Raw genomic sequence first — 15,298 nt, forward strand, 5'->3', positions numbered from 1 at the left:
GAATATATGTCTGGAGGCTTGATTCACTTTGTTTATATTTATTTCAAATTTATTTTTTCTTCTGGGAGACAAATTCTCCAGGGATTTTTTGCAGCTCTGTCCTCAGGCATGACTCTTTGGAGTACTCAAGGGACATTATATAGTGCACAGAACAGAACATCCACCAGCACCATCAAATCTATAATATCTATCCCTTCTCTTTACATGTTTTGTTGCTTTCAGAGATCACACAAGCTGAGTTGAGAACTTTCTCCTATGTCTGCTAGCCATATGACCATTATTTATCTGTGTTGGGTTCGGGATTCAGATGTCATGCCAGGGATGGAACAAGTATGTTCTTCTTATGCAAGCAAAATATTGTGTGAATGATTCCTTTGGTTCCTGTCCTTTTCTTTTAATGATTACTTAACTTTTTTGGTCTCTCTCTTTTTTTTAGGAACTTTCCCAATCTTGAAACTTGCCTTTTACTAAAAAAAAAAATGCAACAATTTCCTCTACTCACTTCTTGAAATAGAGCTTCTTATTTCTGCTTATTTTTAATTTATTAAAATTTATTATTTCTATTTAGTATATAGTATGTATTATATATGTTATATATCATTAATAATATATTGTTTACTATTGTATATTATATAGTGTATTTATGTTTATTAAAATTAAATTTTATTAAAATTTCATTTTTGTTTAATTGTAAAATTTATTAGGTAAAACCCACAAACTATGTTTACCATTTTATAATTTACACATAATGTCCAGATTAGATCTTGGCTTTTTTTTAACTTATCTCTATTACTGAGTTATATCCAGAACACTAAATGTGCCATAGAACTAATCTGCTCTTTTCATAACTTTATTAGTATTATGCAATAACCAAAACCCTGAAAATTTCAAAAAATATGAACATGTTTTATTAATAACTCTTTCCTCAAAATATTTTAATTTTATCTTTTTAATATGTAATGTTGTTAATTAATCATGAGTAACAAAGTTACAGAATAGTTTATGATTGTTGTATGTTTTTCTTTAAGCACCATGATTACAAAATTGGGCATGGCTGTGCATACACAGGTATATAATCGTTCATTATTGAGGTTTTTTTCTTAAATTAAGCACCACATTACAAAATTGTTCATGGTTCAGTTTTATTTAAACAATGTATAATACACTTCGCTAGTGCATGTTTCCCATCACCAGTGAACCTAATATATTTCCTCCCACCTCATGCTTATTACTGAGAAGATATTTCCTTGTCCACCCCCACATCTTTTTCTGTCTCACTTTCAGCTCTGTGGTTTGCAATGTTGTTTTGAAGGGGTACAATGCATATCATTTGTCTCCTTTCAGCACCTTGTTCTTGTCCCTAGTCATCATTTCTAATTATCCTTGTCATAGTGGTCCTTGTCTACCCAACTGCATTCCCTCCACTCTTGGTAGCAAGTTTTCCCTCATCTCTATTATCTCTGGATATTAATACCATACGATATTTCTTTATACTCCACAAATGTGTGTGATCATTATGTGTTTATCCCTCTTCTTCAGACTCATTTTTCTCAGCATAATACTGTCCATATTCAACCTTGCATCAGCGAAGTAGTCCTTTACATTAGGAAATTCTTGTTGTGAAACTGGAGAGATGTCTAGCACTTGCCTTGCACTGGCAAACCTCATTGGATTCTCATCACTAAATATAATTTACAGAACACTTGTTTTGTTTTGATCAGTCTTTGGTCTCATTTGAGATGAATTTCATGCAAGGTAGAAAATATGGAATAAGCATTGTTTTAATAGTCTTGGATATTTAATACTATTTGTTGACAGTGTGTTTTTATATCATTTCATGTTCTTATTTACTATCAAAATTATCTTATCATATATAATTGGATTGAACATATATATTCTATTATGACAGCATTGGGTAAGAGTTTGTATTACTTGTAATATCACACATTTTAATCAATATTTTTGGTATACAACATCAAGTTAGTAAATAAGATGCCTCCCTATTTTATTTTTCAATATAGTTTTGGATATTGGGGTCTTTTTTTGATTATACACACTTTATAACTAATTACTCTATGTTCTTGGAAAATGTCTTAATTGTGATAAATATTGCACTGAATCTATGTAGTATTTAAGTAAGGTGGTCATTTTGATATATTGATTATCCTAATCCATGGACAAAGAATATTTCCTATATTCAGAGCTTTTATTTTGGTTTTGGGGCCACACCTGGTGATGCTCCTTGCTATGTGCTCAGAAATAACTCCTGGCTTGTGGGACCATACTGGAAATCAGGGATCTGTCCTGGGTCAGTTACATGCAAGGCAAGCACCCTACTGCTGTGCTAGGCTCCAGAACCACCTATGTTTAAAGATTATTATCCAAATTTTGTTTTTGAAATAAAATTTAAATTATGAAGATAAAAATTAGAGATGGAGATAAAAGAATAACTTGCTCTCTAGGGAGAATGGACTTCTCCTAAAGCAAAGAACTTTGCGGTATGCATTCCAGTATGAAAGTAGCTAAGAGTATATTGCAGAGAGAAAATGAGGGCATAATGTACATTGCCATCAATACAATAGTGCATGTTTTTCTAATAGCTTTCTTAAATATTTTGATATTTTCATGGTAGAAATTTCTCTGTACTAGCAAACTGATATCTAAATGTCATTTTTTCCCTGTGATTTATTATTTTCCTGTAGAATTTTAATCAGTTTTGGTCTATTGGCTTAGTAGCCAGCCTTTCCTGTATTGAATGATTTCTAGAAAAAATTCATGGACTCTATATGTTCTTCAATGTATATCATTGTTTCATATGCAAATAAAGATAATTTGACTTCTCTCTTTTTATTTAAATCCCTCTGACTTCTTTTTGGTTCTTGATTTATTTTGCTTTAAAATCTAATAAAATGCTCAAAAGCATGTAGAAAATGGACATCTTTGCCCTATGCTGAATTTGAGCAGTGTTATTTTTAATCAGTTTTTAGTATTATGTATAATATTGGCTATGGGCCTATTTAAGGTAGCCATTATAATAGGAAAGATTCTTCCATATTAACTTTCCAAGTCATTGTTTAGTCATGATATGAATGGATATTGGATCTTGTCAAAAGCCTTCTCATTAATATTATCATATATTTAATTGCTTTATTTAAGATCCATGCTTACAAAATTGTTAAGGATTGGCTTTCAGTCAAATTGACATATTCAATATTTATTTATTAGTGTGCCTTTATATTCCCAAATCTGAAAGATTATAAAGAAGTTATCTAGTCTTCAAATGTTCATAAACCAACTCTATATCTTGTGTCATGTAGATATTTAAATTAACTAAGATTTGATGTTGAATTGGAATATATTTGAGAATAAATATGCTGCACTATTTCTCTTGACATAAAAATGTAAAAAATGAAGAAATCCTATATTTTATATTTCAAATAAGGGCATTAGCTCACACAACAGTCAAATTAGATAGGAAAATTGTGGGGGGAAATTGGTAGTGAATTGCAATTCCTCAATAGAAAATATAGAAAAAGGTCTAAAATTGACCTAGGACCGACTGCAGTTCAATCCCCCAGTATCAAATATGGTGGCCCATGTCAGGAACAATTTCTGAGTGCATAGCGAGGAGTAACCTGAGCATCATCTGGTGTGGCCAAAAACCAAACAAACCAAAAGATCTAAAATTGTATTATTTAGAGCACTGGGGATTTTCCTTCCATCTGCTAAAACCAAGCTAAAGAAACCATTCATATCAAGATTATGAAAGAAATCAATATTGATTTTTATGACTAGATATATTTTGTTCTGTTTTCCTACAATGGTTCAGGGATTACTCTGGAGTCTGCACTGAATAATCACTCCTGGAAGACTCAGGGGACCATAGGATATGCTGAAAATTGAAGCTATGTCAATAACATGCAAGCAAATGCCCTTCCTGCTGTACTACCAATCTGGCTCCAATGGCTTAAATAATTTGCTAATCTATATAACATTTCCTCAGAGAGTTTATGTCTTTAAATACGGATTAAAAAAAGACTTTGTCTTTCCTAGCATTTTTAATAGAAAATGGTCTAGAAGACATTTTATTCTTTATAAAACTGCATGTTCTTTTTCCCATTTTATTAGTTAAGAGTGTTTTTATATTATTGTTTCTCTTTTTCAGATTTTCATTTAATAGCAGAGTAGATGAAGACAAGGTGTGAGGAGATGGCATAAATTATTCAATGTTTCTATGCTTGTCTGATCCCTGAATTTTCTATATATAAAATGCGTAAACCATTTTTCAGAGTTTTAACACAAAGCAGGAAACCACATCATTAGAACAACTATGCTTTAACTAAGAAAATACATGTAACATTTACAAAACGGGAGGTCACAGGAGATAGTGTAATTATAGAAACTATTATTTTTGTCATATATGCCATGGGAGGTGGACTCCAAGTATGTATTGCCAGTAAGTCATGGATTAGGATAGAAATCTAATTCCAAAAGGGTAGTACATCAAGGTAAGATAATGCCACTGCTCTCATATTCTATGAGGTAGAAAACATTGATTTGAAGGGATGAAAAAGCCAGAAAGGTGTTCAAGAGAAGATCTCTTTGCTGAGCACAGTCAAGACTAAACCAGGACAATTGCTGAGTCCAATGATCAAATGAAGAAAGAATACACTTTTAGAGTATTTTATAAAGTTGGCTATACAGAGATTAAGTTGCCTCAATTGTGCACTTCACCATTTATTGATCTCTAGCACCTCAAATATTCAAATCATCATCCCAAGAATCTCCAGGATTGATCCTTGATACAGTGGTCCTCAAACTATGGCCTGCGGGCCACATATTGTATTTGTATCTGTTTTGTTTTTTCATTGCAAAATAAGATATATGCAGTGTGCTTAAGAATTCGTTCATAAGTTTTGTTTTTACTATAGTCAGACCCTCCAATGGTCTGAGGGACAGTGAACTGACCCCCTGTTTAAAAAGTTTGAAGACCCCTGTAAGAGCAAGAAGTCACATGAACTAGGGTTTCCCAAAACTTCCATCAAATTTATCACATACTTATCTTTAAGTCTCACAGAACATCAATACACGTATTATAACAAGTAGCCCATATTTTAATGATATAAGCAGCATAAATTATGATTGCATAATATTTATAATCAATTTTATGTGATTGTGAAAAAATTTGGCTTTTATTGGGGCGACACTCAGTTACTCCTGGCTCTGTGCTCAGGAAATGCCTGTCAAGCTCTGGGTAACATATTGGATGCCAGAGATCGAACCCAGCTCCATCTGGGTCAGCTGCATGCAAGGCAAATGCCCTTCCACTGTGCTATCACTCAGGCCCTAAATATGAAAAATTTATCTTAAGTTGTTAGTCAAACTCAGATCTCTATTTAAAAAGTATGATGTGAGGGGCTAGAAATATAGCATAGTGGTAGGTTGTTTGTCTTGTGCCCAGCCAACCCATGAGGGACCCTGGTTCGATTCCCAGCATCTAATATGCTCCCTGAGTGTGCCAGGAGTGATTTCTGAGTGCAGAGCTAGGAGTAACCTCTGAGAACCACTGGGTCTAGCCCCCAAGACCCCAAAATATAATGTAAGAAGAGATGAAACATATCTCTAAAGTTTCAGTTTAGGTCAAAACACCACATTGTAAGGAAAAAATGATCTATCTATCAAATTCAATGTTCAGTTTCTCATTCTTTGCTTAAAATATTGAAGTAAAAGAGAGCAAAAATTTAATTGAAACATTACATATAAAATATTGACTGATTATATACATGTATGTGGATACAGAGATACACACTTATAAAACACACAGAGACACAAGCACAAGGACTGTGAATGAGAAGAGAAGCAATTTTTGGAAATTAACCATTAACTTTGCAAAACCACAGGAGAAAATTTTTCTGTAAACTTGACTACTTCTAACAATTAGCATATCTTGCTATTGATTAGAGCTAATATGTAAATAAATATCTCAAAAATGGCAACAAAACTAGAAGATTTTTATGCCAGTAATCTATCAAGGAACATCATGTAGAGTCTGAGAAACATATAAACAAACAATTTAATCCGGTGTCTGAGTTTTGGAATCATAACCTTTAGTAGTTTTCTTTGATACAGCTAAAATATTTTACTCTTCTTAATAAAGTTGCAACATTCTCTTTAATGCTACATACATATATTTCTTTAAGTGCAAGAAAAAGTTATTTTAAAAAGAGACAAAATATTGAACAATTATACACAAAGATCAGAGCTTTGGAATCTCAAGTTTAGCAATTCTTACTATAAATACTAATTATACTAATTGCACTATACACTATTATATTGTATTGTACTGAAGTGTGCTATAATGTGCTATACTAATATTATAATATACCATAACATAACATAATATGCTCTATTAAATATATACTATACTATCATACCTTACCACACCACACAACACCATACTGTACCATATCACACCACATCACACCACATTACACTACAGTTATGTTACACTATTCTACACTAAACAATACTATACTATATTACTTCTCTTCACTAAACTATGCTATGATATACTATACTGCAGTATGAAACACTACAACATACTCTACTATACCTACAGTCATGAACTGAAATATATGGTACCTTATTTATTATACTGTATTATACCATATTATACATTCCCCACTATATCATGCTATGCTGCATTACACTGTACTTTACTGTACTATACTTCTGCACTGCATACTATACTATATATTTATACTATATATGGCATTACACTGCACTACACTATACTACTCTTCACTAGACCACACTAAACTACACTATAATACACCATAATAAATTATGCTTCAATATATTACACTATTCTATACTATATTGAAATATGACACTATGCTATTCTATTTTACTACATTATACTACTGCTATACAATACTTTGATATACTGTACAATACTGTAATTTTTTACTATTTTGTACTGCATTATACTATACTGTACTGTATTATACCATATTATATTACATTGTGATTAAATGACCATATTATACCATACTGTAATATACTGTACCATTCTATACCATATCATAATGACTGTACCATACTATAACTATAACTACCATACTATAAAATACTGTACAGCACCATACTGTACTGCACAATACTATAATGTACTATATTAAATATACTAAATTTAGAATATGTTACAATATGTCTATGAACTATACTTTATTTACTGACTAAACTGTACTGTAGTTTAATGTACCATTCATATTTTACTGTTTTGTTGTACTGCTTTGTGCTTTGCTGTGCTGTGCTCTTATGACAATGCTGTCTATTGTTAGCTTTCTTGTAAATCAGTGTAACATTTGAATTATTCTTTATGTTCAAAAAATAATAATTATAGTCTCATATTTTAACTGTAAAATTTTCTGTAGTTAATGGTTAAGATCCAAATAATAGGTGCAATTTGTCACTAATATATAAATACTATATTAACTGTACTGTACTATGTTGTTCTTTACTTTTGTGATATGCTCGCCATGCTCTGTTGAAATATATTACATTATACCAGTGCTTCTCAATTATTTTCTGTCATACCCCTTAGGAAGAAGAAAACATTTTTCGAGCTCCCTGTGAGACTGTAAATAGTAGCTTTATTAAAAATAAAAACTCTAACCTGCAAAACAAAAATATATAAAATAATTTGAGCTGATTTTTTAATCAGAGGTGATGTCTGGTGGCTACAATGAACACATTTTGCAATGCATAGCTTTTCAAAATGGTGTTTCAAGCAAGACACAGCAACTCTCATCTCCAGAGACATACAGTGACATAAACACGGGGTTTAGCTTGTTATGACAATGTTTTCCAAAATCATACGTGCCCCCGGGGGCATGCCCCAGTATTTGAGAAGCACTGCACTATACTATACCACACCATACACCAATCACAGTATGCCACATCAAACCAACCACACCACACCACTCTACAGCACACCAGAAAAGACCCAATCACAATACATCATACCAAACCACAGCAGACCCACCAGAGTTAACCATACCACACTACACCACGACCTCAAACACTGCACCATACTACTGTATATTACTATATTGTCTATTACTACAAGATACTATACTTTGCTACACTATGCATTTCTATAGTATACTTCTATATTATACTATACTAACTTATACTACACTATACCCTGCCACAATGCTATGATATTCTATGCTGTGTCATTGTATGCTATGCTATTCTATGCTATGGTAAACTGTACTCTACTATTATTTACTGTATATACTATTATATACTATATGCTATTCAACTATATTTTATTTTACTATACTATACCAAACCCCACCATACCACACAACACTATATCATGTCATGCGATACCATTCCATACAGTTCTATACCTATACCATATATACATTATATATGTATATATATGTATATATAGATTACCATAACAATACTATAGTAAGCCATGCCCTGTCATGCCATTCCAGCCTATGCTATACTGAATGTACTATATTGTACAATGTTATACTGTGCTCTACAGTGTTATACTGTGATGTGCTGTGTGATCTGTATTGTGCTGTGTTATCCTATGACATGCCATTCCAAGTCATGCCATGGAATCCATGCTATACTATATTAACTATACCATACCATGCGATAAATTTCATACCATACCTAACTGTTTCACACCCTGCCATATGACAACACACCATATCATACTATACCTTATCATACATCTCATTCCATACGCCATACCATACCAACCATGGCATAAAATAGCACATTTTATACCATGCTAGCAATGCTATGCTATCTATACTGTTCTAAATTGTATGCTACTGTGATGTATTATGCTATACTGTACCACAAAGCACCATATTGTACTATGCTACTCTAGTCTATTCTTTGCTATTCTAAGATATGCTATGTTATACTACTGTGCTATGCTAATACTATCATTTGCTATATTAATGCTATGATATACTACATCAATACTATATTTTACTGCTAAAATACTCAGAACTATAGTAAGTATAGTATCCCATGATACATTAAGCACTACTATACAACACAGCACTGCACTAAACTACACTAAATGACATTCTACTATATTAGACTATGATATAATTATGCTAAAGATTCAACACTTCTCTGCTGATAGACCCTCTGGTTCTAGGTCAACTTCTCACACTCTTTATATTATGGAACAATTAAAATATATTAGGTTATTAACATATTTGTTCAAGTTCTTTTTTTAAGAAATACATTTATTAGGAACTATATAAACATGTATTTTGGGGCCAGAGCAGTGGTGCAAGCAGTAGGGCGTTTGCCTTGCACAAACTGACCTCAGTCGGACCGAGGTTTGGACCCCGGTGTCCTATATGGTCCCCCAAGCCAGGAGCTATTTCTGAGAGAACAGTCAGGAGTAATCCCTGATTTGAGGTTGGAGTGACCCAAATCCCCCAAAAATAAAAATATAAATAAAAATGTATCTTTAAAAAGGAAACTTACTGTTTAAATGCTGAATAAATGACATACACTATCAAGTTTTAAGTTGTACAGCATATGATTACATAATTAATAATTCAACATTTTAGTGCATTTCTCATAACAGTTAAGTTAGTAATGATTTGCAAGCAAATGACTAAAAGTATCTATTTTAGTTTCTCCCTAGAAGTAAATTTATAGGTAATACTGGTATCTAACCATCAAGATTAAGATATTTTTCTCACATGAGATCTTCTTAGTTGAAATATAAGTCTGTCTTTCTTGAGTTATAACCAATTATTTCATTCTAGATCCAGATGCTTAGCAAATAAACATGTTCAGTTCTAAACACCATGGCAACTAACTTAAGTGTCTTCACAATGAGACTTTGTCATTCATATAACTTCCTTTGAACTACTCAATAATGTAAATATTTTATTTCTGTTCTTTATCTTAATTGTACATAATCAAATAAGTACATTCATATATGTTTGTTAAAATCAATCTTAAAAATAGAATTTTTCTGATTTCAGAATATTCACTGAATATGTATCTCTATTATAGAACACAAGAAGTACAAAAGGATAAGAAAACTAAATAATTTGTTCTATTGAACACTTTCTAATAGAATCCAAGCTTATTTTTAATGTCATTGTTAATAAGATCTATGTATAATAAATGTAAATATATTTTCTTATAAAAATCTTTATTAAATAGGATTTACAGCTTAAAGAAAAAGTAAAATCAATGAGACTAGATAGTTAAATATTCTAAGAAAATATATTTAATATTACTTAAATCTGGGAAGATTGCATGCATAGCACTCACTAATGCAAACTATGAAAACAACTATAATATACAAATCCTTAGTACTTACTTGAAAAAGAAAAAGCGGTTAATCATATCTATTAATTTAGTATATTCCAGTTCAATATCTTTTAGTGTTTTTGCTGTTTATGAAATTGGCTCATTATTTCTCAGTGAACATTCATGTTTTCTCCTTTTTATCCTAAGCAAACCTTTAGAAATCAAATGTGACTCATCCTCTGTTCATCCTCTGTGCTCATCCTCTGTTCATTTTATAGAGCACACCCTGTTCTTCTTTCTTCACATGCACCTTTTTATGTTCATTTTCTCTACTTTAGGTGTCATGATTTCAGGATTTTGATTCTGTAGTTGTGTATTCAGCTCTGTCACTCCTTAACACCACGATAAACTTGAAAACCCTTGACCTCTCTCTGATACTCACTCCTATTGCTTCTCTTCTGCCTCTTCTCTCTCGTGCACTCTATTTCTTTCCTTTCCCTCTTATACTCTAGTCCCAAAAGTAATCTACTTATGCCCTTTTTAATTTATTTCATTCCCTCATGTAGTTATTTTAAATAGCACATATCAGTTATATCACTATGTTGTGTAAGCTTCTTCTGGATTACCACATTGAACATTTCTTTGTGTTCTATGGTGCAGGCATATTACACAAATTCATCATTTCTTCCTGATGTTTAGTATTCTTTTGTGTATACTTACCACATCTAAATATAATTTCACCTGTTATCGAGCATCTAGTTGATTTCAAATCTTAGCAACTGTACTGATTTCTGCAATGAGTCATATGACCAAAACATATGTTTCCTCCAAGCTAAAGTTGTGATCCTGATAGAACCATGTGTAATTCCTGAATACAGCTGAGTTTATTTCTAAATAATATTCTATAATAAGGATGTCTAGCAGTGAGACTAGAGTAAGACTATAGAACTTAGGGCTCTTACCATTCACTTGACCAAACTTGGTATGATTTTACCATCACAATTATATTATAAATCACCAAGATAATTCTCTGTGTATAAATCCAGTCATCACTTAATACCATGGATAATGTCCCCCAGCTCCCTATAAAGAAATCAATTGTTGAACAGAAAAAGAGAAAGAGATAGAGCAATAGATTTGAATAGGTTGAAATGTTACCACCAAGCATAAGTGCATTCAGGTAAAAACCATCAGGAATAACAAAGACTAATAGAAAGGGACATATAAAATTTGGCCGTTATGAGAAACCCAAAAGAAATATCTTGGAACAGCAATTGAATTCATTAGTATGTAATTTAATGCTTTTAATCAGTTTTTCTTAGATTCTTTGAGATAAACACCTAATTAACAGTACTGAATAATTGCACTAAGAATGAAAAAATAATCCACAATAATCATATGCATGTATATTATAGAGTTACATCTTTTAATGCTCAGGGCTACTCCCGAAGAAATAAATACTTGAGATTGTCTGCTGTGATGCTTACAGGATCATTTAGGATTTGGTAGGGAATCCAAGCATGCAAAACAGGTGTACTCTCTGGTTAAATAGCGATTCTGGTCCTAAAGAAAGAATTTATGCAAGGTTTCTACAACCATTATGTCACTTAAAAAAGCATAAATAAGAATCACTTTTACAAACATTATATAAGTTTGTCTACTGAACTAATTTTAAAATACCTTTAATTTAAACATTTTATGAATATCATAGTATTTACATTTACAAAAATGATTCATCAGAGAATAATATAGTATTATCATAAAATATGTGATATTATATTATTTAATATGCATTGTGTTATATAACATAATATATGATATACAATAATATATTTGTTAGAATTTCATTATATAATTATAAATAGAAATTCTTACACAATGCATCTATAAGTGTGAACTATACATGTTAAGTTCTTCATTGTTCAACTGTATATAGGAAAACAAAATATTATAAGTGATTAATTCTTGAGACTGCTTTCAAAGTTCTAAAGCAATTGGAGATCTTGGAATATTTTCTCCTTTAATGATGTAATGAAAATTTTGATTGCGCAGGTGGTTGCTAGTCATGTTCAAGGCTGGGCACTGACTTCTCATGTATCCAGCAATTCTATCTCCTGTAAATGGGTGCTATTTCTCCTGAAGATGGTGATTCATTCTCTCCCTGACTTGGAAGAAATATGTGATGGATATCTATTAATGTCTGCCTACAAATTATGCAGAGTTGCACTATAGCTTCTCATAGTTCTAGAAGACATTTATCTTCTGTGTTACACTCAGTGGCCCCCCCCCCATATAAAATGGAACTGTATTTACATTTTTTGCAGTTACTTCCGTTGTTCAGTGGATATTAGAAGTGAAACAGAGGGCACCTCCTGTTGGGAAAGTGTGGTTTTTAGGAGTAATCTGCATATAGGAATGTTGTATAAAGGTACTATGGTGCTCCTTCAGTCACTTTCAGAGTAAAATTATGACACAGTTAATGCATTTTAATATTCTCATTTAAATTGTCAAAAATAAAAATGACAACTAGAAGAAATCTTAATTATGTCAACATTTATGCTGACCTACTGAACAAATAATGATAGTCAAAATAAACAAAAACTAAGTATAGATAAGTGCAAATAATTGGATATAAAACAAATCAAATGAAAATTGGCAAAATCCATATTCTATGAATCTATATTAAAGTGATAGTGAAAAATCAGTGGATAATAAAATAATATTTACCAATAAAGCTAATGTATCTTGCTTTATTCTTTTTGTTTCACTGTCATGGTGCCCAGGTAAGATCTGGTGCTCAGGAAAAATCTTACACACTCTACTATCTACCGAGGCTTATACCCCAAAATTTATTAGAGTTCTGGAAAAGAAAAAAAAACACAAAAATAATTAGTAGAGAATGAAACAGGAAAACAAGGAAATCTTTATTATGGGACAAATCTAAAGTATACTAAAGAAAAGTTGGTTTTTTTCATCCTTCACGGATAATAAGAATAATGCAGTTCATGTCTATCTTTTCAGCTTTTTGTCAAAACTTGAATCTATAGAGTTTTTTGTATAATCCTAATTTACATTTAAATTATGCTTATTTATCTCATTGCAATTTGCATTTATTCATAGCTGTGTTTTAGACAGACAATATTTGAACACCAATTCCACCACCAGTGTCAACCTCTAGCCACCAGTGTTTCCATCACATGCTGAGAACACCAGCCCCAGTCTGCAATCATAATGGCCAATTTTAATTTTAGATCAAAGGCCAGATAAATATATATACTATATGTGGTGTATATAGCCATACTGTATATATACTATATACAAAAATAATATGCAAATTAAAATATATACTGTATGATGTATGTAATATTTACCATGTTATATATGGTATATAAAGTATTGACAGTATAAAAAGGTTTTTTTTCATGCCCAGAAAGGTGGATATACATTCTTCTACAAAACACATGGATATTCTCTGTTGTTGATTAATCAATCTGTAATACTTTTGGGGTGAAAAGGTTATAGACATGGTTATGAAAATTTACAAAGTTTGAAGACATTCAGAAAAAAATAGTGAGAAACACACAGAAAGCCAGAGAGAGCAAGTCAGACACAATGCAACCCAGCCCAATAACATTATCAATAACTTAGCAATAAGTGCTAAGCAGGCAACAGTCAAGTAGGAAGGCAGGCTCTCTGGCCTTAATATCAGGCTGGCAAGTAGGTACATTGGCTAGCTGGCTGGTAGGGCATTCTGCAGTATGGCCTTGGTCTTCTAAACCCCAGGCTAAAAAAGTAACTCTCAAACCAACTGGCATGTTCTCCTTAAACTTTACCCATTGCCTTATATAAGCTTCTTCCAACTAACATGAAAAAGCATGTCATATATAAGAGAAGTCTCTTCACTGATAGATTATATTTAAAGGGAAAAAAAACTTACATTTTTCCTTTCAAGAAAATAGAAATCATATCAACTTTCTTTTCAGATTATGATGTACTGATAATAGAAATGAGTTATAAACAGACATAGAGAAATAATTCAACAACTGATAATTATACAGCACACTAATGAACAACCAGTAGGTCAGAGAGGAAATCAAAGAGGATAGCAAAGTATTCCTGATAAAAAATTAAAATGACACAGATTATTAGAATTTGTGGGACACAGCAAAAGCCACATAAAGAGGAAAATTTATAGCTTTACAAGCATTTAGCAGAAAGAAAGTAGGGCCTACACAAATGCTTAATGGAACTGCTTTAAAATTGAAAAATAACAAACAAATGAGTAAAACATATGCAGGTAGAAGGAAATAATAAAACTCAGAGCATATACTAATGTGAACTCTCCCAAAATCCAAATTCTAATAAAAACAAGCCTTGGTTCCTCAATAGATAATCAAAATCAATAAACATTTGATCAAACTAAAAAAGAAAGAGAGAAACCTATGCAAATCAGAAATAAAAAAGTCTGATTACTACAAATAACACAGAAATTTTAGGGTAAACAGGGATTACTTTGAGAAAATTTAGGCCACAAAAAAATGGATAAATTCTTAGAGTCCAATACATCTCAATGTTCTATTGATTCAAGATGAATATCTGAGTAGAATCATGACTTTTGGGAAAATACAAATGGTAATTAAAAGGCTACCGCAAAACAAAAGCCCAGGCACAAATGGAATCACTAATGGAAAATTTTAAACCTTATAAGAGGACCTACTGCAAATAATTTTCAGGCTCTTCCAGGAAATTCAAGAAAGAGAAATACAACAAACAGCCACAAATTAAAGAATGGCAGGCCTTTAGCTCTGATGAACAAAGATACAAGGTATTCAAAAAAGTTCTAGCAAATCAAAGCAACAGCTCATCAAGAAAATCATACACATTCATTCCAGAGATGCAAGCCAGACATAGGTAAGTATGGGGCACCAATGGCATCTATCAGTATCAGTTTCTGTGCCTCCCCTTGCCTCCTTTC

General features: G+C 31.9%; 1 protein-coding gene and 1 pseudogene across 1 annotated transcript in view; one reads left to right on the forward strand and one right to left on the reverse strand.

Annotated features, from left to right (window-relative positions):
• The window catches only part of LOC126005982 (prefoldin subunit 3-like), a 1,144,584-nt pseudogene that overhangs the window by 555,938 nt on the left and 573,348 nt on the right, over positions 1–15,298 (reverse strand).
• The window catches only part of GLRA3 (glycine receptor alpha 3), a 559,340-nt gene that overhangs the window by 263,729 nt on the left and 280,313 nt on the right, over positions 1–15,298 (forward strand). The gene's annotated exons all lie outside the window — the stretch shown is intronic.

Source organism: Suncus etruscus, chromosome 4 (assembly GCF_024139225.1).
Source record: "Suncus etruscus isolate mSunEtr1 chromosome 4, mSunEtr1.pri.cur, whole genome shotgun sequence".
Classification (NCBI taxonomy): Eukaryota; Metazoa; Chordata; class Mammalia; order Eulipotyphla; family Soricidae; genus Suncus; species Suncus etruscus.